Source organism: Ambystoma mexicanum, chromosome 4q (genome assembly GCF_040938575.1).
Source record: "Ambystoma mexicanum isolate Mex_15411 chromosome 4q, UKY_AmexF1_1, whole genome shotgun sequence".
Classification (NCBI taxonomy): Eukaryota; Metazoa; Chordata; class Amphibia; order Caudata; family Ambystomatidae; genus Ambystoma; species Ambystoma mexicanum.
This window is the reverse complement of record NC_090928.1, coordinates 1,199,690,886-1,199,716,565: the sequence shown is the minus strand read 5'-3', so window position 1 is coordinate 1,199,716,565 and position 25,680 is coordinate 1,199,690,886.

Below are 25,680 nucleotides of genomic sequence, written 5' to 3'. Positions count from 1 at the left end.
AACTCATTCACACAACACACACTTTCTTGTTCACCTGTGCATACATACATTCATTCAACACTATCTCATTCACCTGCACATTCACACATTCACACAACACACTCTCATATACCCCTACACATTCATACAGCACTCAAACAAGTCCTTGCAAGCATAGATATAAACAAACATACGCACATTCACACAAGCGCACTCAGAAACCGCCACTTGCAAGCATACATACAAACAAACAAAAGACATTGGCCCTCATTAGGACCCAGGCGGTAAGGGGTTTACGCCGGCGTAAACCATGGCGCACCTTACCGCCTGAGTACGAGTTCCCTTAGCGCCATGGTGATTTTAACGCCTGCTTTTAGCAGGCGTTAAAAACCATGGCGCTAAGGGACCTTGTTGTTAATTACGCCACCGTAAATTACGTGGTTGTTGTTAATTACGTGGTTGTTGTTAATTACGTGGCGTAATTAACGGCTTCCCCACTCCCATTATGCCCTATGGGGCCAGAAATGGGAATGGGGAAGGGTAAATGGGGATTGGGGACTTACCGCCCCGCCAACCTCGGAATGGGGCGGTAAGTCCGCCAACCCCCATGGCGGAGTTGGCAGCTTAGCGCCATGGACCATGGTGCTAATAGCGCCATGGTCCTCCGCCAAGGTCCTAATGAGGGCCATAGACAGATTTACATTTCACTTTCTTCCTGATCAACACATCAACATGCTGACACGACCAGGTGCATCTGCCCCATGCACAGCACACAGACTGACAGAATAGGAGTGGACTCATCTCCTGTCCTTCAGCACCTATAATAGTAGTGCAATATTGAGAGGCGGTAGGGCCATCTTTCTAAACCCTGCCAGCCTCTTATTATGAACAATGCATTTTGTGGAACCCCAAAGTCCTCCATATTGAAAAATTTAAAAATGAGTAGTGCTCAGAGGCAGGCAGCACAGTCACCCATGCAAATATAGTACCAGGGCAGACTGTTTTGCCTGCCTCTATAATGAGAGATGTATGTTTACATGAGCATTATAAATGTATATTAAAATGTTTATCTAGACATGAACATCTCCCAGGGTCCGGCCTTGCCCCTGTCCTTAAAAAAGTAGCCTCCACTGATCACCCTCCGACCCCATCTAAGAAGGTGTTGGTGTTGGCATCATGTTCAACAAAGACAGCTCATCTTCCTCTCTACCCTGCCTGACGTGTTCCCCCATTACTTGCGGTCATTACAACCTTGGTGCTAAGTGCACCAACTTTACCACCATGGTGTAAACTACGTTTACACCATGGTGGATGGCGGATTTACCGCCCCATTCCAAGGTGAGTGGGGCAGTAAATCCCCATTTCCCATTTTCCCTTCCCCATTCCCATTTTTGCCCCATAGGGCATAATGGGAGTGGGGAAGGCGCTAATTACGCCGCCGTAAATTACGGTGGCGTAATTAGCACCATGGCGGGTTAGCGCCATGGACTTTAACGCCTGCCAAAAGCAGGTGTTAAAGTGGGAATCCAACGTTAAGGGTTAACGTCGTCGTTAACCCTTAACGCCGGGGTTGTAATGACCTCCATTGTTGTTCAACTTCCTGCACCACCTTCCCTGCTATTGTCCTTCCTTAAGGACCCCTGGTGCCTTGAAGCTCTTCTTCCGTGATCTTGATCTCTTTCCTCATATCACTTCCCACTGGAATCCCAGTCATACTCATGGGGACTGCAATCTCTGCATCATGACCAAGACCCACTGACTCCAGCTGGACTTGTGCTGCCTAAAATCATCCAGCCCACAATCAAGGCAACTTAATTGATCTCATCTTCAAATCCACCCTCATGCAATTCTTCGGTCCTCTATGCTGACACAACGCCACCTGCCAACTCTCTTTTACATGTTAATGGCATTTTCCTTTCTAACTCACCCTTACTCCTCCTTCTAAAACAACCCAATGAAAATTCACATCTAAATCTGTGGCACTCTACCCGGTACAACTCAAAGCTTCCTTTTACCATCTCTGAACACATCATGATGACTCCACTAACTTAGCATTTGCAAGCTCAAGTCAGCACTGAGAGCTCCCTTTGACAACCATTACTCTGCTCTCTCCTTCACGACCTCTTGTCCACACCTTTAATCAGGGTTTTCCCCAGCCATCTAATAGCTGAAGAAAACCCTGCACCCCAGATGCAAAACCAGCTCTCCCGCTTTCCATGTTTCCTACAACAAATGGCTTCTGGTTTTGACTATTCCTGGGACTCAGGCAAGAGCAACTATTACAATAACATCACCTCCTCTTTCCACTTCTATCCTCACAAGATATCCTCCATGACCCGCTAACCAACGCTTGCTCCCCATCTTGATTCTGCCATTTCTTCTCATCTCTCAGCAGGCGAATGTGCCAGATACGGTCCTTGCTTGGATGACCTTTTACAAGGTTAATTACTGCTTTGAAATGTTGTTGCAGACTGGGAGCTCCCCTGACACCCCCTCCATGTAGGTATGCAGTAGGACTCTGTCCCTGGATCTCTCTCCTTCACACTTGTCAACTTCCCTCTTGACTCACTCATTTCTTCTTTGAATTCTCATGTCATCTATTTGCCCATGACACTCAAATCTACTTCTTCATCACTTACTTCACCCAAGAGCAGTCCTTTAGTATTACTGTCTATATGCTATATGTCAATGGAAAGCATCACTTGTTTTTATGCACAACATCTCTAAAATGCAAGAGATTTCTCTCCTAGCCTCCAATGCTACACAACCTCACCCAAGAGCAGTCCTTTAGTATTACTGTCTATATGCTATATGTCAATGGAAAGCATCACTTGTTTTTATGCACAACATCTCTAAAATGCAAGAGATTTCTCTCCTAGCCTCCAATGCTACACAACCTCACCCAAGAGCAGTCCTTTAGTATTACTGTCTATATGCTATATGTCAATGGATAGCATCACTTGTTTTAATGCACAACATCTCTACAACGCACAAGATTTCTCTCCTAGCCTCCAATGCTACACAACTTCACCCAAGAGCAGTCCTTTAGTATTACTGTCTATATGCTATATGTCAATGGATAGCATCACTTGTTTTAATGCACAACATCTCTACAACGCACAAGATTTCTCTCCTAGCCTCCAATGCTACACAACTTCGAATAATTTCCCCCTGACTACTTTACTCCAACCCTCGAGGCTCATTTTTACCTCACACGTAAGCACTTGATCGCCTATAATGATTGCTAGACCAAACCTCCTAACTCCCTCTGCCTTCTCTCACCTCTTGATTCTATCTCCTCTTCTCTCACCTCTTTAGGCTGGCTCTCTTTTCATTCCCAGCTCAAATTCAAGTTCCTCTGTCTTGTTTTCAAATCCCTCTATGGTCTTGCTCCGCACACCTCTCCTCCCTTCTCACTTTCTATACACCTTCTCGCTCTCTTCGCTCTGCTAATCTTTTCCTACTCTCTCCTCCTCCACCCCCCTGCTCCCCCTCCTGCTTCCGATCTTTCCAACTCCTTGCTCCCGTCCACTGGAGCCTCCTCCCCCTTCACATCTGCTCTTCCCCCTCCTTCCCTTCCTTTCGCTCTTCTCTCAAATCTTATCTCATTATTTCACTCACCTCCCTAGCACCCTTCGTTTCCTCTCACTCTTCTCCCTCACCCTCACTCCTCACCTCCTACCACTGCTCTTCCTATCCCTCCCTACCTCCTTCCCCCCACCCCCTGCTCTCATCTAGTCCTACTCTTTCCTCTCCCTCTCACACTCGTACATTCCCTCTTACTCCTGCTCTTACCTCCACTAACATCTCCCTTTCCCTCACTCACCTCTGTCCCTCCCTACTCCCTCCTCACCTCTGCAATATTGTAAATTGTTCTTTACACTGTTTTCAAGTTATGATTCATTTGCCATCTTATGCTTGTTGTATTTTGTGTGTTCTCATGTAAAGCACTTTGGATTAAAGGGCTATATAAATTCAATAAAATACAAATACAAATACCCACACAATCCATCCTTATCCCACCTTTTACTCTTTCAAAGCATTGATCAGTGCCCAGGCATTGAGTGGGCTGGGTTACTGTCCCTTATCACCCCTGGAAATCACCCTCTACTCCTTTGCTTATCGCCACATAGAATTGGCCTTTTCAACCTATACCCTCAATAACCTCCCACAATCCTCGCCCTCCTCCATGATCTTAATGCTAGTATTACTATGGGCCTCATTACGACCCTGGCGGTAAGGGGTTTACGCCAGCGTTAGCTGCGCCGACCCCTTACCGCCAACTACGAGTTCCCAGAGCGCCATGGTCATTTTTCCGCCCGCTTTTTGCGGGCGTAAAAATCCATGGCGCTATGGGACCTCGGTGTTAATTACGCCACCGTAGTGTACGGTGGCGTAATTAACACCTTCCCCACTCCCATTGAGCCCTATGGGGCCGAAATGGGAATGGGGAAGGGTAAATGGGTCAATGGGGACTTACCGCCCCGCCAACCTCGGAATGGGGCGGTAAGTCCGCCATCCGCCATGGCGTAAAGGGACTTTGCGCCATGGCGGAAAAGTCCGCCGATGGCGGAAAAAATCCGCCAGGGTCGTAATGAGGGCCTATGTCATCGGTATGAATTACAGGAGAGGTGTACTCTTCTGCCCTGCAATAAGACGGAGCGTGGTTGGTAAAAGGCAATGCAGAAGATAATGGGTTTGGGGATTAACAGAGTACGGGGGTACCTACTAGTAAACTGAAACCATGAATGGCCCAGTTAGTATTTTTTTCAGACACCCTTCTAAAGCTGCAATTTTCACATAGAACAAAGTATGTTTATTCTAACAGTGCAAGCTACAAGATCGCTCATTGGAACCACCTTCTCCCCGTCAAAGGAGCCCCCCAGAGTCTAAGGCGGTCATTACAACCTTGGTTCTAAGTGCACCAACTTTACCACCATGGTGTAAACTATGTTTACACCATGGTGGATGGCGGATTTACCGCCCCATTCCAAGGTGAGTGGGGCGGTAAATCCCCATTTCCCATTTTCCCTTCCCCATTCCCATTTTTGCCCCATAGGGCATAATGGGAGTGGGGAAGGCGCTAATTACGCCGCCGTAAATTACGGCGGCGTAATTAGAGGCGTTAAAGTGGAATCCGGCGTTAAGGGTTAACGCCGTCGTTACCCCTTAACGCCGGGGTTGTAATGACCTCCTAAGATTGCAATCACACCTCCACCACAATGATCTCCAATATGCAGAGTGCAGGTCTGTGAGGGAGTCAAGTTCTTGATTGCATGTGAATCCACCAGATTACCTCAAAACCTGGAATTCTGAGGTATGGTAAAAGTGGCAGCAATTCTGTTATCACCAAAAAAAGGGACAGCAATGAAATGCCCCCTTTGTACCACACTGGCAAACTTGTAATGAGGCCCAAAAATGTTTCTCCAGACAAAGCATTTTAGATATGATGCTCTGGGCTTTAGTGCTATCTCGCCTTGATGGGGGGTGGAGGGTCTTGGACCAGATCTCTGCTCATCCGGATGGGGTTGTGGCGGTCATTTTTAGAGCAGCTCTTCCCCTTTATTCCCTTGGATCACAAGTTGAGGAAGGAAGCACTTTTAGTTTGTTTCACAGTATCAGCATCGGTATCTCGGCATTTCACTGTCATATATCACCGCTGGGCTTATACTTCACATTTTTAAATCCTTTCTTGGACTTTGTAGCAGCACTGCAGGTGAAATTTGTGAACCTAGTGGTGTAGGAGATTTTAATATGAGGTTCAACACCACTCACGTCCCAACACTAGCACAATTCCGTGAGGCTATGCCGGATCTGGGACTATATACATTTCTATGTGAACCTGCTCATGTTCAAGGTGGCATTCTTGATCTGATTTTTTCAGCCGTGGGCAGTATATCTGTTGCTTTAGGAAAACGGGTACTTTGGTCAGATCATAACCTGATACCCTTTAGGATTTTTGGGCCAGTAGGATCTGTCAAATCTGCCCCTGCAGCATTTTGGAGATGTAATTGGCACACTGTTGAACATCAGCTGCTGTTGGCTCTGATTTTGGACAGATGTAGGGGTTCTGCAGTAACCAATCTGTCACCCCTCTTACATATTTTTAGTGAGGTGGCTATTCAGGTAGCTCCTCTCAAACTCATCCAGGCTCAGAGGCATCCCTCCGAGCCTTGGTTGACTGAAAAACTGAAAGCTACACGTCTGCTAGTGAGGCAGGTGGAGCGCAAATGGCGCTGTTCCTGTAGCCCCCCCCCAGAGAAAGTAATATTCCAACAGCCCACTAAAGAATAGCATCAAAATATTCTCACTGCCAAACAAATATTTTTTACTCAGAAGATTGATCAGGTTCTGAATCAGTCAAAATAATTATTTTCTGTGGTGAAATCGTTCTCATCAACTACCCGTTTCTCTCCAGGGGTCCTACTGACAAAAGCATTATGTGACTCTCTCTCGAATGTCTTCATTGTTAAGGTTGCATATATTCAGAAGACTTTCTCTACTGGTAGTCTGTGTAGGGCTATTTCTCCTCCTCTGGAAGTTACAGACAATACTATGAGCGTGTGGGTTCAGTTCCCAGAATGTTCAGTTAACAAACTATCAAAAATTGTGTGGGATCGCTATAAAACTGTGTGCGCTCGTTCCCACTCAAAAAAACTTGTAATGAACAGGTTGGCTGCAGGTTATATCCTACCCTCAAGCTTCCCACAAAGCTTGTAAAAGTGAAAATTAGAATACAAGGTTCGGGCGGATATCTTGCGCTCTAACCATATGTTTTTTAACTTTAGTTTCAGAAATTATTATTTTTACAAGTCCATCCTTTTTATCCATAGATTACTTCCAAGTCAATTCAATAAACCGCTGGCATAATATTTCTCCAAATGAGTGAATTTATTCTTCGAGTAAACACACAGCCGACACGTGTTGCGACCTCAGGTCGTTTTCAAGGCCTAAAAGTTCTCCCTATATCTTTTTGATTTCAGTTGTCAGTACCCGACAATTTCATTTGACAATTCCTTTCAAGCCTGGGCGGATGATTATGTTCGAGTATTATATCGGTAAGTTATTTTTAGTGCTCCAAAGTTCGCGGACCAACTCGTCACAGGCTCAATCCCAGATCCATTTCTTTAATGAGTGCTCCAAAAATTTTGGAAATTGTCGGGTACTGACAACTGAAATCAAAAAGATATAGGGAGAAATTTTAGGCCTTGAAAACGACCTGAGGTCGAAACACGTGTCGGCTGTGTGTTTACTCGAAGAATAAATTCACTCATTTGGAGATATATTATGCCAGCGGTTTATTGAATTGACTTGGAAGTAATCTATGGATAAAAAGGATGGAGTTGTAAAAATAATAATTTCTGAAACTAAAGTTAAAAAACATATGGTTAGAGCGCAAGATATCCGCCCGAACCTTGTATTCTAATTTTCTGTTAACAAGGTTGCACAGGCAGTCTCCCAACATAAGTCTACTGCCTCCACTGACCACCTTCAAAGTAATTATGTCAGGTATGATTTCCTGGGTCACGGAAGCTGTGAATTTTGCCTGTTAGGCAGGTTCTATTCCAACTGAATTGAAACAGGTGACTGTTATCCCTCTCCTGGAAATAACATCACTGCATGCATCGGTGTTGGCTAACTTTCATCTGATTTCTCTTTTTCCTTTCTTTATGAAGAGTCCCTGGTAGCCCCCTTCTTTCTTCCTTCTTGAAAACCTCTAAATTCTTTGACTCCTTTCAGTCTGTGTTTCGGCCGAGGCGAGGCAAGGAGAGTGTCCTGGTGTCGGTGGTTGATGATCTGACCATGCTGTTTGACCAGGGTGGAGTGGGGCCCTGATTCTTTGAAATCTGTCTGCGGCCATTGACACCGTCAACCACTTCTTCCTGCTGTCCCGTCTAGTAATAGCAGGCCTCTCCTGGCATGTCCCGGCCTGGTTCACCTCATTCCTAACTGATAGGAGTCAGTCGCGAGCTCTTTCTCCCTTGATTTTTACTCCCTGTGCACTATCATACAGTGTCCCTCAGGGCTCTGCCTTGTCACACATGCTTTTTAAAATCTATGTTCAGCCGCTGGTTTGCCGTATCTGCTCCCATGGCTTATGATGGTACTCCTAAGCCACAACACCCAAATTCTGGTCTGATTAGATCTAGACCAGGCCAGGGCATCCTTTGGGTTGTGTGACTGTCAGCAGTAGGGGGGTGGATGAATTTGAACTGGCTTACGCTGAATAGGGACAAGACGGAGGTCCTGGCGATGTGTCCCCTCTCTGGCTCTGCTTTGTAGACATCCTCATTCTGGCCTTCCACTCTGGGGACCTTACCACACCCGTGATGGTTGTCAGTAATTTAGGGATTATTTTGTCATCTTCTCTTTCCATGACTCCGCAAGTGATTGCCGTGTGCAAAACAGGGCACTTTCTTCTTAGAGTGCTCCGAAAAGTACCTCCTTTTCTTCCTAGCCATCTGCGACCATTGGCAGTGTCATTGCTGATTACCAGTTGTATTGATTATTGAAACACTCTCTACTTGGCTCATCCCGCAGGCTCTATTCATCGCCTGCTACTGAAGCAAAATCTTGCAGCTTGGGTAGCTACTAATTCTCCCTATGGAGCACACATCAGGCTGATGCTTCTTGCTCTTCATTGGCTCCCTGTGGCCCACAGGTTTCTAGTCCATGTGTCTGGACCACCTGGCTTTTTATTGCCATGGGGCTGAGTACATTCAAGATACATTTTGCCCATATATTCCAGGAAATCACTTCGATCTGGTAATGCTAACTTGGTGGCGATCCCTAAAATACAGCTATTCCGAGTTGGAAGACGCGTTTTCCCCTTCGCGCTTGGGAAGCTGTGGAATGGTCTACCTCCTGACTTCAGAGGTACTGAGAATCACTTTCAATTCAGGCATGTCCTGAAGTCCCTTCTATTTTAGCGGCTTGTGGAGGGACTACTACCTTGGAATCTTTGCGCCAAGATGCCTTTGGTTGAATGTGTGCGCTATAAATGCAGATAACATATCATAACATGACTTTGTAAAAAGTTTGTAAATCGCCCAGCAATGAGACTGCATCAGCCTTTGCACAGTGCTTCTTGGTAAAGCAACTTTCATGTTCAATCATTAAATACAAATAAAAAAATAATGCTACATTCATTTGTTTATTTGGCTTGTCAAGTTTCATCAGTAATATCTCCTGAGCCCTCTGCATTCTCCTCCAGTAGAGCACCATCTGAATGTCGTGTGACATGTTGAAGCATTTTCACTTTAAACCGATAGCCTTTGTCCTCTGCACCTCTGTGCGACTAAATATGTTTATTTATTTGTTTGTTTATTTAATTATTTATGTGTATACAGTTCGAATAACTTTTACAAACACTACATTAAAAGTTAAAATCAGTCGAACAGGACCACGTACACATCCAACTACAAATACAGGTACAGATACACGTTGATATACAGATACAATTGTGAGTGCATAGGTGTGTCATGTCTTCATTTTAGAGAAATCCTTTTCTCTTTATTTGAGACTCGTCAGCATTCAGGGAGTTCAGCTTCCTTTGAGAGTGATCCCACCTTTTGGCCATCTTTCTCTTGGTCACTTCCACATAAATTGACAGTAATCAGAAGACTGCCCCGCCCCTTCTTTTACCAACCATGAGCATACCATGGATATTTGTCTTTATAACAATTTGCACTTGCGCAGCTCCTACAAGCTATTGTTTATGAACAGTTTTGGAAATGTCACCAAATAAAATCAGCACTTACCTCTTCTTCACATGCTCACTTCTGTTGTGGATAAAATGCGCCTGAATAAAAAAAAGCAGCAGATGTGCAAATACTCAAATATTTATGAATCTGCACTTTAATGCCCCTTGCGTCTGATTTATCAAGTTTTGAGAATTGTGCATATGGATTTCCATTTGTCTAAAGAACACTTCTACAGTGAGTGTAAGTGTTGTTTTCCTTTTCTAAATAGTTGTTTTCATTTTTTGTTTATTTTGCTTTGATAGCAACACACAATTCCTTTAGGCATCAGGCCACTACTTACAAAAAGTGCATAGTCCATTATGTTAAGTGCAAGAACATGCATATGGGCTACAGTCAAAATAGGTGTGTGACTAAACATTGGCAAAGCCTCACCTCATGTTGTAGGGGGGGGGTACTTCAGGCCTGTAGCCAAGCACCATAGTCGGCGATGTTAATGTCAAAGTGGAAGCACAACCGCAGAGGGCGTTTCTCCTTGTGGTGCAGGGCATTGCAAGTGCAGTGCGGTTTGAGTGGCAGTAAGCATTATTGCAGCAAACCAATATGGTAACACAGGACAGGCCCTTCTTACTACAAACTTTTTTAGAGAACAGTGGAGTGTAAAGCACTAGCAGGCAGTAGGTAGAAAGAGTGATCGGTAAGACAGGAGACGTGTTCTATGATTACGCAATCGGGAGTGAGCTCAGTTGGTAACATATTCACAATCATCAAACTGAATTAAATAGGGAAGTTACATCAAAGTATGAGAGTCAGAGGTTGGAAAAGTCACAATAGTAAGTGCATACCTTAGTGAAGGAATACAGTCCTTCTTAAGGCCTGCAGGTCCGGACAGGCACAGACAGGAGGCAGCAATTATTTAGGGCCTTCCTTGCTGAACTAGCCAGCTCACATCGCGTTAGCTGTTTAGGCAGGTCTAGATACCAATTGGAGCAGGCCACAGGAGGAACATCTGCCACAACAACAGAGGTGGTAGCCTCCTTGCAGTAAAAGTTGGTGGCCATCTTAACACGAAGCCCAGTGTCTTCATTCCTCGTGGGGGAGGCCTTCTCGTGTTCTGGTGGTCGTCTGTAGAAGGGTTTCTGATTCTCAAGGACACAGACAACATCATGTGGACAAGTATAGTTCACTATTTATTTTACACTGACTCACATGCCCCCAGGCTTTCATTTTGATTTAATTCCACGTGAATATGCTTTGAGCATCAGGAATTTCAGTTTGAACATCGCTAGTCACAACACAAAAACGAAATCACACTTTAAGTGCACATGCATCCTCATCTAAGCAGTTGCTAAGCAAATGTATTATTTGTTGTAAAAATGGCGGTCAGCATACGCTATTGATGCATAACAATATTCTAGGAAAGAGAAATATACATATGTATACATTCTTCAAAATAGTGCACGATTTCCTATGTGTCTCCACTCTGCCAATCACTCATGGTTAACCCAGAGGGCCCGATTCTACTCTACGAAATGCTATCATTGTTATTTATCACACGTAGTTATGTAACCATTGTGCGCGCTCCAGTAAAAAGAAATCCCTGTTTTAAAATATTTAATTTCTGCGATTTCCTGCACCTGCGCCAAAACAAGTTTCTATAGGGGCAACTAACAGAACACCCTATAAGATGAAAGGAGCTTCAATGGAGAGCAATGTTCCTTTCTACACCAAGTACAGTATGGGACAAGGCCCCCTCTCATTGTTATAACTGAGAAATGCTTTTTGAGGCATTGTCTTTGGAACATAACCCTCCTTAGTGGTCTCCACAGGTTAGATTATTATTAGTTTCCTTCCAGCCATCAAGTGCAAAGAAACCATTCATTTTTCATCAGTTTCTCCTTTGCATCCTCCCCACACTGTGCAACCTTCATCTTTCACCTATGTCAGGTATGTCTTGTCAGGGAAAAAAGCAAATATACCCATCCAGAATGTTGATGGGAAATGGAATTGTAACTGAATTTAATGAAACTCTAAGGAGAATCTTCATTTGAGAAAGACAAGACTCAATATTAAGAGTAGGACTAATGCCAATGAAGGAAAGATCCAGTTCGAAAGTGTGTACTTACAGGCACAATGGAGCATAATACCTTGGTGATTAACAGTGCATATAAATGTGCATTTGTATACTGCTGCACCAGCAAAATTATTTAGAGATTTGCTTTCACTGCCAATGATATTTCAGATTACACCAATAAAGTTTCCTCAGAGAATTGCATTTCGAAAGATTTTAAGTTTTAATTTATTCTATATACCCAACTTTGTGGGATATCTAATTAAGACTCAAAAGGGACTTGAGTGTCATCGTTTCAATTGGGATGGCTGAAACCATATCTGGTAAGGTCCTGAAATCTTCAATAATTATATGGAGACCAAAGTATTTGAAAAGGTATGAAGATATGTATAGTCAGGGGGCAGGATGACAATCTGGTATTGCATGGGGACATTCACTGTCTTCTTGTCTATGTTCATCCAGCAGTGCTGCTATTAAAGATTTCATGAACCAACCTAACCCAGGACTGAGTCCAATATCTGATTCCCTTTACAGTCTACACTACTAAGCGGGCACTGCTTTTGCTGCACCACCAATCACACCTGGCCTCAAGATGCTCATGAATCTGGTATCATTGATACTTCTGTGAGTTTCTACTTAGCCTGCGACTCTCCCCTTCTTAAGAGGACCGAGAAGCACAGGGTAGAATGGCAACAAGCTAGCGTGCACAGTAGAGGGAGAGACAGAAGTGCAGGGACAGATACAGGGAACTTTGTTTCTTGTCAGCTGAGATCTCCTATCAGAGCAAGCATGAAGGGAAAATGCATCAGTCTGAGCAAGCTGGCTTGAGGGGTGCCGGGCATAGGAACTTGACTGAGATGGGAAGCTGTCAAGAAAACATACTGTAGTTGCTGTCTTAGAAATCAAAGCAGTTACCAGATTCTGTGAACAGACATGTATGTAACATCCACAAATGTTAGTCAGGAAGACAGTTTCTGGTGGTGTGGGGTTGGGTTAGGTGACATTATAGGACAAAGGCAACCCCTCTTACTCACTCGGCCTGTATTTCTTCTCACACAGATCATTGATCATTAAGTGAGGACATTTGTTTCTGTGCTCATTAGTTGCAAATGACAGTAATATTTAGATAGGCCAGGTAAGAGGGTTGGAGGAACAATGCACAGTACCAAATGGGAGTATGTGGTGAGAGTTTCAGAGTGTCCACTTAAGATCTTTCAAACTTCTATATTGATTTTAGAGAGAGCAAGCATAGCTTCCCCAACCTGATGGAGGAGCTGGGGATACATCTTGGAGAGTGGAGCATTAGCAGGGACAAAAGGGAGGCACATGCCCAGGCAACAGACAATGATGCAGCGAGGTACCAGGTCACACAACTAGAAAATATGTCTGAATTTGGTGGGGGAGTGAAAGTTGTAGCCTACATAGAACAATGTGTATTAGCAAATAAGGCCAAAACCCAATATTTTTTGTTTTCGGGGGAGCAAACTCGCAATCGGGTTAAATGAACACAAAGCAGAGAGAGAAAGTACCAGAGACCTGGTGCTTAGGAGTTGCTTACCCCTCACTACCCTTATTCAGAGCGAGGTTGGATACAATGTTAGTCACACATCCATATGGTTATATAACAGCAAAAGAATTTTTGTCAATAGCACAAAAAACCAAGGGTAGAAGAGAGAGAGGCATACAAGCGAATAATTTTAATTCACAATCTAAAACATTAAAAAACTACAAATAAGCACATCAATCACATACAAGTCAAGTGAAAAGACACAAATAGAAAAAATATAAAATTAGTGTCAAACAATTATATAAGGCGAGGCTCCAGGTGACAAAAAGCCTTAAGAAGAACAAACACAGGCAAGATGAAATAATACACCTTCACTTCCTGGTACAAAAATGTTGCAAAATACATAGAACAAGACAAAGAAAGAATAACAGCAAAAGTCCATGATGATGGACAGAATGTTACAGAATATGAGAAGGTTTCAGCTAATCATCCAGACATAGCGAGTGGTATTTGGGGTTCGGAATTCAGATATTTGGGAAAAGGGAGCAGATCCTTAGATGCCTGGCCCTAGGTAGCAGGATTCTGACCAAGAAGAAAGGACAGTGATATCAAGACTCCAGAGGATCTAAATAAAATGTGAGGTACCCAGAAATCTGCTACAGCAGGAAAAGTCTCTGGAAATGTTACTCGCAAATGCCTCAGCAAAGGTAAAACACTATTTCTGATCACAAAAAAGCACTAACCCAGACTTTTAAGAAGCAGAAATAAAAGGCTCTGAATTAAGTGACTGCACCCTGCTCTCTCCCATGGCTGGCTGTGAAAGATCTATACAGCGTATCCATATTATCATGATCATTTGGCCCCTGAACTCCTAGCTAGCTGTGAGAACAGTGCCATCCAGCCCCCAAAATAAAATTCAATCTCTCATTCACAACAACATCAGCATTGCAAACCTCCCAAAAGTAGAGCAATTGGGTCCCTGGTGGGGGTCTCAGAAGTAATAACTTAAAAGCGAATATTAGTGTAGGGATTTTATTGTGCAGGAACTGAAGTGGTTCATGGAAATATGGATACTGGAATGGGAGACCATGCAAATGGCAGTAGAATGTGTTAGAAATCCAAACAACATATCATAACATCTTGCACAGCATTTAATTTGTATTTCTTCTTAGCGATTTATAAGGTGCCAACTGTGAGCAAATTAGCTTCTCAGCACTCCCAAAGCAAACTTAAGGGGTAAAGAACAACTGATCTTCACAGTATTTGGGGACATTTGGATTGGCTAACTGCAAGGGAGGATAGGGGGGAAAGAACATGGTACATGATACAAAGTGCAGAGATGAGAGACAGCAAGTTAGAAGTGGTGTATATCCCACACAATGCATAGTTGGGCCATGACGTACTAATGAGTGTGGATTAGACATTACAGGGTAGTGAGTGTCGGGCTAGAAGTGTCAGAGTGATATGTCTGATCAACGGTAATAGGAAATGTGTGCAGGAAACACAGTGTCTACAAGGTTGGAACTGGTCAGGAAGGCCAAGGAGGGAAGAACATAGAGCTGTCACTCTTTTCCTGAAGTGGAGGTGATTCTCTTCATCTCTGAGAGACAGTTGGAGATCCTTCCAGCAACGTGAATAGATTTTCCAGATCTCAGACAACTAGGAGGACAAGACGCTCTTGTATTTTGGATGAGGTATCCAGGGCTTATGTACCAGAAAGCTTTGTGGATGATGCAAGGAGCCTCAAATTCAATGTGGTCTACAAAAGAGAGTCAATGCAGTACAAACGGTCCTAGGGTGATATGGTCATAGGGTTTTGGGCACAGTGAATGTTTGGATAGCAGAGTTTGTGCATAAGGCATTTAGTAAGGACCATGTTGTCAGGGGTGTGCGGGCATAGATGTGCCTACAAAGCTGAGGGGAGGAAAGGTGCGCAAGAGACAGCAGTGTAAGGAGTCCTGCAGACAAGAAAGAATAGGAAATAACTACAGGCAGGCAACGAAAGCTGTGAACAGAAAGGGGCAGGGAGTAAAGGTAAGACAAACACTTTAGGTTTACACTTGTGGTGTCCGCAGAATGGGAGAATAGTTTCCCACAGGGTCAGGAGAAACCCTAGCCTTCTGATATGGTTACTATAGCAGGGTCGCACTCTGAATGCTCCTGGAAAGGAGCAGCAGGAGTGGGTGTCTGCGTCTGGACCCTAAGGCACTGTGGTCAATATGCAAGTTCAGAGTGGTAAAGAGGCACAAACTTATCAGCCGTAGGATTAGCCCACTAAATGGAGGGGGCTTTGTTGATAGCTACACAGTCCGACCTACGTACTAAGCTGACTCCAACAAATTGTGTTCTAAATAGAAAACCTATAGGTAGTATCGTTGAATTATAGGCAAGTATGTAAGGCTTAGCATTAGACCCAGGCACTGTAAACAGGCCTTGGAGCTTGCTTTCATTAGAAATTATTTTTCATTTTATTAATCTACCAAGCAGCCATAGAAGCTATCTGCACATTGCAAACTGCACATTCCCAGGATCATGTTGTAAGAGATGAGTAGCCTTTCATACTTTTGAGGTCAGGAAGCAAAGCTCATGGTTGCCGGGGAAGGCAGTGAATGCACAAGCATTTTATAATTCGGCATATAAGTTTATGGAGCTTGTCTTCTGACAGTTTCAAAGTGTCCCATGGCAGTTTCAAATTGCCCCTTAGCACATCACAGCCTGGGAAGTGGTCCGAAGAATTTCTAAGATGCAACATTATGCCAGTAACTTGTGAACAGTTCAAGGCTCTTGTAGTGTCATGATCATCGTGTTCCCATGAGAAACAGATGAAGATGACCGGTGGCAGATGAATAAAGATCTGCTGGTCACCTCAAATGTCTCAATGTTTTGGCACTATGATGTGGGAATTGTGGGTTGGACTGTGACGTCGCAGTGGGGGCCATAGGTGGTGTGGTAAGATTTGCGGGACCCAATCATTTCAAGATAATGTATGTCATTCTATATGGAAATAATATGACTTTTCCTATCAGCTTCACATAAATGACTATCTTAATGTTGCAGTATCTGTTGATGCTAATTAGTTTGTTTGATTTAAAAGCTTTGATTCTTGGGGCATATCTTTGAAAGTGTTTTTCATGCAGTTCTGTTCCACATTCTGTTTGAATTTCGCTTTCCGAGCTGTATCTGAAGCCCAGAATAAATTGTGTTACTTTTGTTACTTCTTGCCTGGTGTAAACTCCTATTTAGACTACTTGTGTAATTATTACTGTTGAGTTCCAAGGTGACTCGCAGTACAGCACGAACAAGGAAATAGTACTCACAAGACTGAAGCCTGTAGGGGGCCAGCAGGAACGGAACACGAACTGCCTTCTGACACAGGAACCAGCAAATTATTAACAATAAGGCACAAGGTACAATACTGGAACGTGACAAAGGAAAGGGGCAGAGATTGCCTGCAGGGAAGCCCCGCAGCCAAACTCTGAACACAGGAATTACACAAGAACAAGTGAGGACAAGAACAGCAACAGAAATATCCAGGTAAAGAATAGGAAGTCAAAGTGATCAAGGTTCAGTACAGAGACCAGGAAGAAAGAGGACAAGCAACAAGACAAGAATCTAAGTCCAAGGGTACAGTTAACTGGATGTGCAGACTATAAACTAAGGACCGGAACAAGGAAGAGCGGACTGAACTATAGACCAGGAACGAGAAAACTCAGGATAGCAAGGGCTGAACTGCACACTGGTGACAGGGAACTGTAACCATGGACTGGAATTACAAAGGCAGGGCTGCAGACAGATAAATGGAAACTCAGTGCTGGAATCTAGGAAGCTAAAGCCAGGTAACCCTGACTATGCAGAAGGCACGGGAGTGCAGGCACAGTAGCAGGACTGCAAGGCAGGGAGCACAAGGCACTGGAACAGGCGCAGGTTCTGAAAGCAACAGGACACAGCAGAAATCCAAGGATCAAAGCAAAGGGGGCTGGGAGCGAACCCAATGCAAGAGACCTGTTCTCCTTCAGGCAGCTGCTTAAATACTGACCTGCCCTGTGCTGAAGCAGTTGCTACCGGCACCCTTGTTTCTGGACCGCCATACTCATAATGAGGGGCCTGGTGCAAGGGCAATTTTGCCAAGTATTAGCACAGGAGCAAAAAATGACCTACCAGAAAAATGTATTATTTTAATGCATTGTTTGCATTATCCCTAGGACATGCACTGTCCTGGTGCAAAAATCCATTGAAAGAATACATAGTTGCACTATGGCAATTTGAAACCACCAGAATCTTTGGAGGGACACTTGATATGAAAGGAGCGTTTGCACTTGCTCAACGTGTTGGCCATTATCAGCAGGTTATAGCCTTCTGGTTGCACTGGGTCTGTTTTTTAATGGTAGACGAGCCAAGGAGGGCTGCTTATGCAGGTGCTGGCTTCTGCCCAGCTCGTTATTTTGCTTGAGTACATTAATGGAAGTTGTTTTACTGCTCTATAACCATATCTTGAAAGGTCAAATACACAGTGCGGAACAATTCAAATCTAACTACAGCGCAGGAACTGTGCTAAAAGGTATTTGAGAACATGCGTAAAACATCCTGTTCAGCAAGCAGTCTTGCCCTTTTCAGAGATATAAAGAAGAAAGAGTTGGATATATCAAGTGAAATGTGTACATGTTTTAAAATACATGATGTTTTCCATATACTGGCAACTTGGCATTGGTTCAGATATAATCTATAGCCCAGCTAATTTTACTTATCAATGCAGGCTGCCGGTAGTGTATTTGTATTTCTTTGTATTTATTGTGTTTATAAAACGCTTTACTGTGACGGTCTGGTAGGATGTGAGCAGACCAGGCCCACCCAAAATCTGTAAATTTACACTCAGCAGCTCTGTGCAGGCATTTATTTATATATTTATTTATTTATTTATGTATGTATTTATTACATTTATATAACACACCGAACCCTCAGGCATCTGGGCGCTTGAAATTAAGAATATGGTTACAATTGAGATACACAGTTTTACAAGTTAATTGGTTATACATTACAGTAATACAATACAGTTACAAGGTAGGTAAGGTCTTAATACAATGTGATTAGAGTCTTAAAACAGGTTAGCAAAAACAGAAGCAGGATAAACAAATTACCAGTCTAAGGGGCCAGTCTAGCACTCCTACAGGAGGGGAGGATGATGCTTGATATTATGTTTACACATGTTAATGTCCCTGCGATGGGCCCAACTACATTAGCTTCAGACCCCCCTTGTTAGGCAATCCTGGCTGCACCTACGAGACGTCCCATCTGTCCTCCTCTGCACCTCATTCCCTATAAAGACAGGTACAGGGGACATAAGGTTGTGGAAAACCAAACAACAACCAACCTCAAATTGTCACCCAGCCTCAGCTTCGGACCATCTGCCACCTCTGTGATGTCTGAATCGCCTGTGGCAAAAAGAGACCTTGGCCGTGAAGCCAGCGGTGTGTGCTGCACACCCGTAGACCACTCAAAAAGTGGTTAAATTCAAATGTTCAGGCTTTCAATAATTATTCACTGTAATCGTGACTCAAAAATATATTTTTATTCATTGCTTATTAGTTTCATAAGCTTTAGAACCCTTTTTGGATATTATGATTTTGAGGCTGAAATGTCACATTAAAGGCCTATGCATTTCGGGTTAAACACCCTTCATCAGGGCCTGTGAACATATAGCATTGAGCTGCCTTGTGGTCAAATCTACTTACATAATTTATGTATTATCAACAATTAGCAAGTGATAAAACAGTTTCCATATTACAAAAAAAGAAGATCAATCAATGTATACAATGAAAAAAATCAACCATAAACGAGCATGTAACGTTAAGAAATGTATGTTACCAATGATGTATCCTGGAGATGGTATATGGGTGGATCATCATCATCAAAGGTTACATCAAAGTTCGAAAACCAAGAGAAAATAAATAAACAACAGTAAGGATGTGTCTATATATATAGAAAAAAGATGCTGTTCAAGCATTACTTCTTTAAAATAGGAAATGTAGAAAAGTGAAAAGGGGCAGGTAACTGACCTGCTGTTCGCGTATGTACTGCTGGAAAGAAAAGCTTCCTTTCATGGAGACGATCGTGTCCGTGTCATTAGACCTGGTTACGAGTCTGTAAAATGATAGTGGACAGTCAGTAGCTATAATTAGATAAAATGACAATCGATCGGGTCTGTGTCTGGAGAGTGTCTTACCTGAAAGTGTGTTGCACGGCTCTGGAAAGCGGCAGAACGCTGCAAAACCTCGCGTGCGGGATGAAACTAGCTAGATCATGAAAGGTAAACATGGGAACCAAAATGCTAGCAGGGTCGGGTGCGCACTGTGTTGTGTATGTAGAAAACAAACCGGCCATTTTAGGATCTTTCGTGACCTCTGCGACTCTCTCTCACTCTCTATTCTCCCATCCGGGCCTACTCACTCTGCTGGGCACACTCTTGATGCTCTGATCTCCTCTGACCTTCCCCTCTCCGTCCCTCTCTCCACTCCTCTCTCCTGGAGTGATCACTTTCTCCTATCCTCCCACCTCACCCTCCCTACCCCTCTGGCAAAGCCACCCTCTTCACTGCCACCCACCTTCTCGGTCATCCGACCCATGAAGCGTGTGTCAATTGAGGCTTTCGCTGCTACCTTCTCGCCCCCCCCGCCCCTTCGGCTGACTCCCACCCTGACACAGCCCTCTCCATGCTCCACTCTGCTATATCTGTTACTCTTGATATCCTTGCCCCCGTCATGAAAATCCGCCTGAAGCCCAAAGCCAAATGTAACTCCTGGTATGACTCGGATCTCGTCACCCTAAAACGCAAGTGCAGGGTTGCAGAGAGGAAATGGCGTGCTTCATGTTCATCCTCTGACAAACTGGCCTGCCGCCTGCTCCAAAGGCAGTACCGGCTCTCCGTTCTCACCAAGAAGAGAGCCCTTATCCAAGCCCGCATCTCTGCGGCATCAAACAACTCCGCCGAACTCTTTAAAATCTGCAAGGAGCTGGCCAACCCTGTTGCAGTCTCTACCTCTCCTGTCCCCTCCCAGGCCCTCTGCACTGCACTGGCCTCTCACTTCATCTCTAAAACTCAGGACATCCTGTCCTTGCTCTCCTCCTTTCACCTCCCTTTCTCCCTACCCGGCCCTTCCTCTGGCCCTTCTGCGGTCACCCCTCCTCCCTCTTTCTCTGCCTTTCCACCTTTCTCTGCTGACGAGGTTTCCAGACAAGTCCGATCAATGAAAGTCTCGTCTAAACAGGTTCACCCCTGTTCCTCCAAAACTATCAAGGACCACATTGACTCCCTGGCTCCTGCCCTGGCTGACTTTTGCAACCACTCCTTCGCCTCTGGAGTCTTCCCTTCCCCCCTCAAGTACTCCCTTGTGCACCCTCTTCTCAAGAAACCCTCTTCCGACCCCTCCTGCCCGGCTAACTATCGCCCTATCTCCATCACTCCCTTCCTGGGCAAGCTCCTGGAGAAACTGGCCATCTCCCAGCTTAACCTCCATGCTGAATCTGTTGGTAGTCTTCATGACCATCAATCTGGCTTCAGAGCTGCCAGAAGCACGGAAACTGCTCTCCTGAACATCCGTGAAGACCTGCTCTTGAACCTCGATTCCAACATTCCGTGTGTTCTCATTCTGCTCGATCTCTCCTCTGCCTTTGACACTGTCAACCATGCCATCCTGCTCAACCGTCTCCGGGAAAACCTGGGTATCACTGGTCAGGCTCTGGCGTGGCTGACCTCTTTCCTTTCAAATCGACCCTCCCAGGTCCAACTGGGGTCCTTCCTCTCCGACATCTTTTTCTCCACCTGTGGTGTCCCCCAGGGATCTAATCTCTCTCCCTGGCTGTTCAACCAGTATCTGGCACTCCTTGCCCACCGCATCGCCGCTCTCTGCCCTAACTTCCAGTGCTATGCGGACGATACCCAGCTCATTTTCAGGCTACCCTCAGCCTCCCCCTCTCCTTCCCTCATCTCTGACTGTCTGTCTGCTATCCAAGAATGGTGTGCCGCCAATGACCTCTGCCTTAATGCCAGTAAGACTGAGATTCTACTCATCGGTACTCCCACTCCCTCCTTCCCTGCAGCTCTCTGGCCTGCCTCCCTTGGCCCCCTCCCTGCTCCTACCTGCAGGGCAAAAAACCTTGGGGTCATCTTCGACTCCACACTCTCCTTCTCTCCTCATATTTCTGACGTCGCCAAGAGGTCACACTACCAGCTGCACCTCCTCAGAGGTATTCTTCCCTTCCTCTCCTTCCCCCAGAAGCTCACTGTCTCCCGAGCCCTGGTTCTCTCGAAGCTGGACTACTGTAACAGCCTCTATCTTAATCTGCCTGCCTCCACTCTCCGCCCTCTGCAACTCATCCAGAACAGAACTGCGAGACTTGTCCTTGGCCTCAAGCCCAGGGACCGTATCTCTCCAGGACTGAAATCTCTACACTGACTCCCAGTGGCTGCGAGGATAAAGTTCAAAACCCTCTGCATTGTCCACAAGGCCTTCTGGGGCCTGGGTCCTAAATACCTTCAACTCTCTCTTCCCAAATATCTTCCTTCCCGAGCCCTTCGCTCATCCGCCTCCAACTCCCTCAGGGTTAGCCGCTTCTCGAAGCAACGAGCTGGGGGTAGATCTCTCTCCGCGGCAGGGGCCTCCCTCTGGAACAGCCTTCCTGCCTCCCTGAAACTTGAGGAGAACCATCTCTGGTTCCGGAAGCACCTCAAAACCTTCCTCTTTGCTTCTGCTTTCTCTCTCCCTCTCCCCTGCTGAACAGCTAATTAATTCTTCACTGAAACTGCACTGATCCTGCAACTGGACCACTCTAAATGGCCTCGGTCCTGGGCCCAGCCACTCTCCACTTGCACTGATGCCCTGGAACCCCTCTGCACTGCGGGACTGTCTCTGTATCCCTACAGCCCCCCCCTTCCCCAGCACTTGTTCTGCACTTGCCACCAGCTGGCCCTATTTATTTATTACTTTACGCCACTTACCTTGTACTGCACTTCCCCCCCTCCCCTTCCCCTTGCACTTTTCCCCCTCCCCCACCCCTGCACTTGCGCGATCTGAATGACACCTGGCCTAGTAGGATCGTTGTCTGTCTCCCCTTGTTCCTCCCCTCCCTGCCTCGTCGCGCCTTGAAACACCTGTGTATAGGCGCGTTACAAATACCATATCATATCATATCATATCATATCATATCATATCATGGTATTCTAGGCTGGTATTAGTAATGTGGTGATTGAAAAGGCAGTTGTGCGCCAAATCTGATAATTGGAGAACGTGCGTCTAATTGTGACAAAAATAATAAATAATATAAAAGAAAAAATGATATGGAAAAATAAGAAAATAAAAAAATAAATAGAAAATGCATAATTGAAAGAAGGATGGTGTTAAAAAGATATGGAAAAGTTCAAAGCATAATGTGGAAGAAAGAGGAATTGGTAGAAAAGTGAATGAGTCGGTTCAAATTGATCTGAAAATACTTTTGGGTATGGTTATGGGTATGTAAAACATAAATACTAAACCCAATCAAATTGGACAACGTAATGCTGGTAAACACTTAATGCTAAAGCTGAACACAGATAATATGAATATTTCATAAGAAACAACTCAAATCAAATTCTTCGTTCATCCCTTCTTTTGTCAGGGACCCTAACTTTTCTATCCAAAACGCTTCCTTCTGGGCTCTCAGTTTTTTCATGTTCGTATTCTGTCCTTTGTTGGGGATCACCTCTAGCACTGCAAATCTGAGTTGTGCTAGTGTTTGTCCATTTTCAATAAAGTGTCTTGCCACTGCTGATGATTGGTTGTTGATTCGGATGCAGGATTTATGTTCATTGATACGTACTCGTATTTTCTGTGCGGTCTCGCCGAAATAATACTTAGCACATGAGCATTTGATTGCATAAATGACGTTCTCTGACAAGCAGGTGACGTGGTGTCTGAGTTGGATTTTCTCTCCTGTCCTTGGATGCGATATGTATGGTCCTTTAATTATGTTATTACAATTGCCGCAACGTATGCATGAATATGTCCCTGGGTGTTTGTCAGCAGCTTTTTGTTTGGATTTCTTACTATGTGTGTCGACCAATAGGTTTCGTAAATTGTTGCTTTTTTGGTATGCAAACACTGGTGGTTGCGCGAACAGTTCTTTTGTCCTCTGATCATTCTGCAGTATATTCCATCTTTTGAGCACACTGTCTTTAATTTGTTGACTTTGAATCGAGTATCTTGTAACAAAGACCAATTCTGGACTCGTACGTTCAGGTTTTTTGGACAACAGTCAGGGCTTTAAGTGGGCCGGGGCCAGCCAGGGCTGGGCCCCGGCAGGCGCTGAAATTTCGTTTTGAGGCGGGTCCCTGCCGGGGCCCACTAATCTCCCCTGGCAGCCCGGCCACTACACGAAAAGGCATTTTTTCTACAGCCTAAAGGTCTCGCTCGTGTGCGAGAGCTTCAGGCTTCAGAAAAAAATGCCTTTCAGCCATAATGGTGGCGCCGCACCTGCGAGGCATCCCTTTAATCAGGTGATGCACGTGGGCCGGCGCCACCATTATGGATAAAACGTGAGGCCGCTGAAAGCAGAGGCCTTGCTTTGTAAATACTGAAGCTCCCACGGATTCGCGGGAGTTTCAGTCTTTAGGAAAAAGGCCTCTGCTTCCAGTGGCCTCGCCCTTTCAGCCTTAATGGTGACGCTGCCCTTCCCCAGCTGGTGAGGGGCACCACCACCATTAAGGCTGAATAGGCGAGGCGCTGTCCCCTGCCAGGCAAGCCTATATAAAATAAATGCAGAGATCAGCACCCTCTCCCCAATAGGGGAGAGGGTGTTAATCTCTACAAAAGGCTGCCTGGCAGGGGTGCCAGTAGCCCATTGAGCCGGGACTCGTCAAGGGGGCGTGGCCTAATGGGACATCAAGATCCCCGTTGTTAGGCCACGCGCCCTCGATGAGCCCCGGCTCGATTTGTAGTGCCACTTAAGGCACTGACAACAGTTGTGTACGATCTTGTGTGTCTGTTTTAGTCCTAGCAGCTAAGAGATCCTCCTCAGGGTATCCTCTTTCTTTGAGTTTCATGTGTAGATTGTTCAATTCCAGATCGCATTCTTCTGGATCGCTTACAATCCTTTTAATTCGCAACATTTGGCCAAATGGTAAGTTGCGAAGGATTTTGGGTGGGTGAAAACTCATTCTGTGAAGGAGGTTATTTCTGCCGGTGGGTTTTGAGTACAATTTTGAATGTCTGAATCGCCTGCCAGTCTCCTGGAAAGTACAGTAAAGGATAGTTGGCTAATGGTCAAACATGTTCACTGGCCTGGGCCCATTCCTGAGTCTCCACCCCCTTTGCACTTCAATGGATGCTGCATGTATTCTTGCCAAACTGTCTCCCTGTGTTAATTTTCAGACCATGAGTCCACCCACAGACCGCACCTGCTGCCCCCCTACCAATGTGGTCCTTGATCACACAGTAGAACTCCTTAATGCCTGCTTGGGAAGTTAGTGCCCTGCCTCTGTGCTGCCCCTTCTGACAGCAAAACACTTGCTGTCATGCCTGCCAATGGCTTCTCCTCGACGTCTTGTCATTCAGCCCAGCGAACGGCTAGACCGTTCTACACTCGCTGGTGGCTGTTTAATAAACTACCCGGCAAAAGAATACGTTGACATTATTCGCAACATTGGTTATGACTTGTACTTTGTTTTCATACCTTCCTTCTATTCCACCTTCATGGGCGTAGTGCCTCTTTAAGGACTTTCCGGCATACGCGATAGCCAGCTGACAATGCGTTGGTCATGTGTTACGCGCTGATCAGCTGACACGTACTTAAACCCGGAAGTTCCGGTATTCGGCGCTTCTGATCGTCGTTAGTTCTACGTTCTACATTCCGGAGCCGTTGCTCTTGCTTCTTTCCTTGCTCCCCCACGGAATACGCTGGCTACTCGATCTCCTATTGAGTCGCCGTCCTGGCTTCATTACACTGTGACAGCCACCTGAATATTCCGAACACTGCAACCTCCCGAAGCGGCACCTGCAGTCTTTCCCCGCGGGGCCATTATCCGGTATTGGCTGCCCCCGCTGTCCTGGCCGCATTACCCTGCGACTGCCACCTGAATATTCCGAACTCTGCAACCTCCCGAAGCGGCACCTGCAGTCTTTCCCCGCTGGGCCATTATCCGGTATTGGCTGCCCCCGCTGTCCTGGCCGCATTACCCTGCGACTGCCACCTGAATATCCCGAACTCTCTTCAGCCTCCTATTGTTGTACCTGCAGTTCTTTCCGAGGGGCTCCGCTCTGGATTCGCCCTTGTCTCAAACCAGCTATATTCACGGAGCGAACATTCGTACTCCTTCAAAGGTGAGAGAGGATTCCTCTACTCTTTTCTGTTGCACAACCTCTGAGGGCAATTCCTACAAAGGATTTACCAGCTTG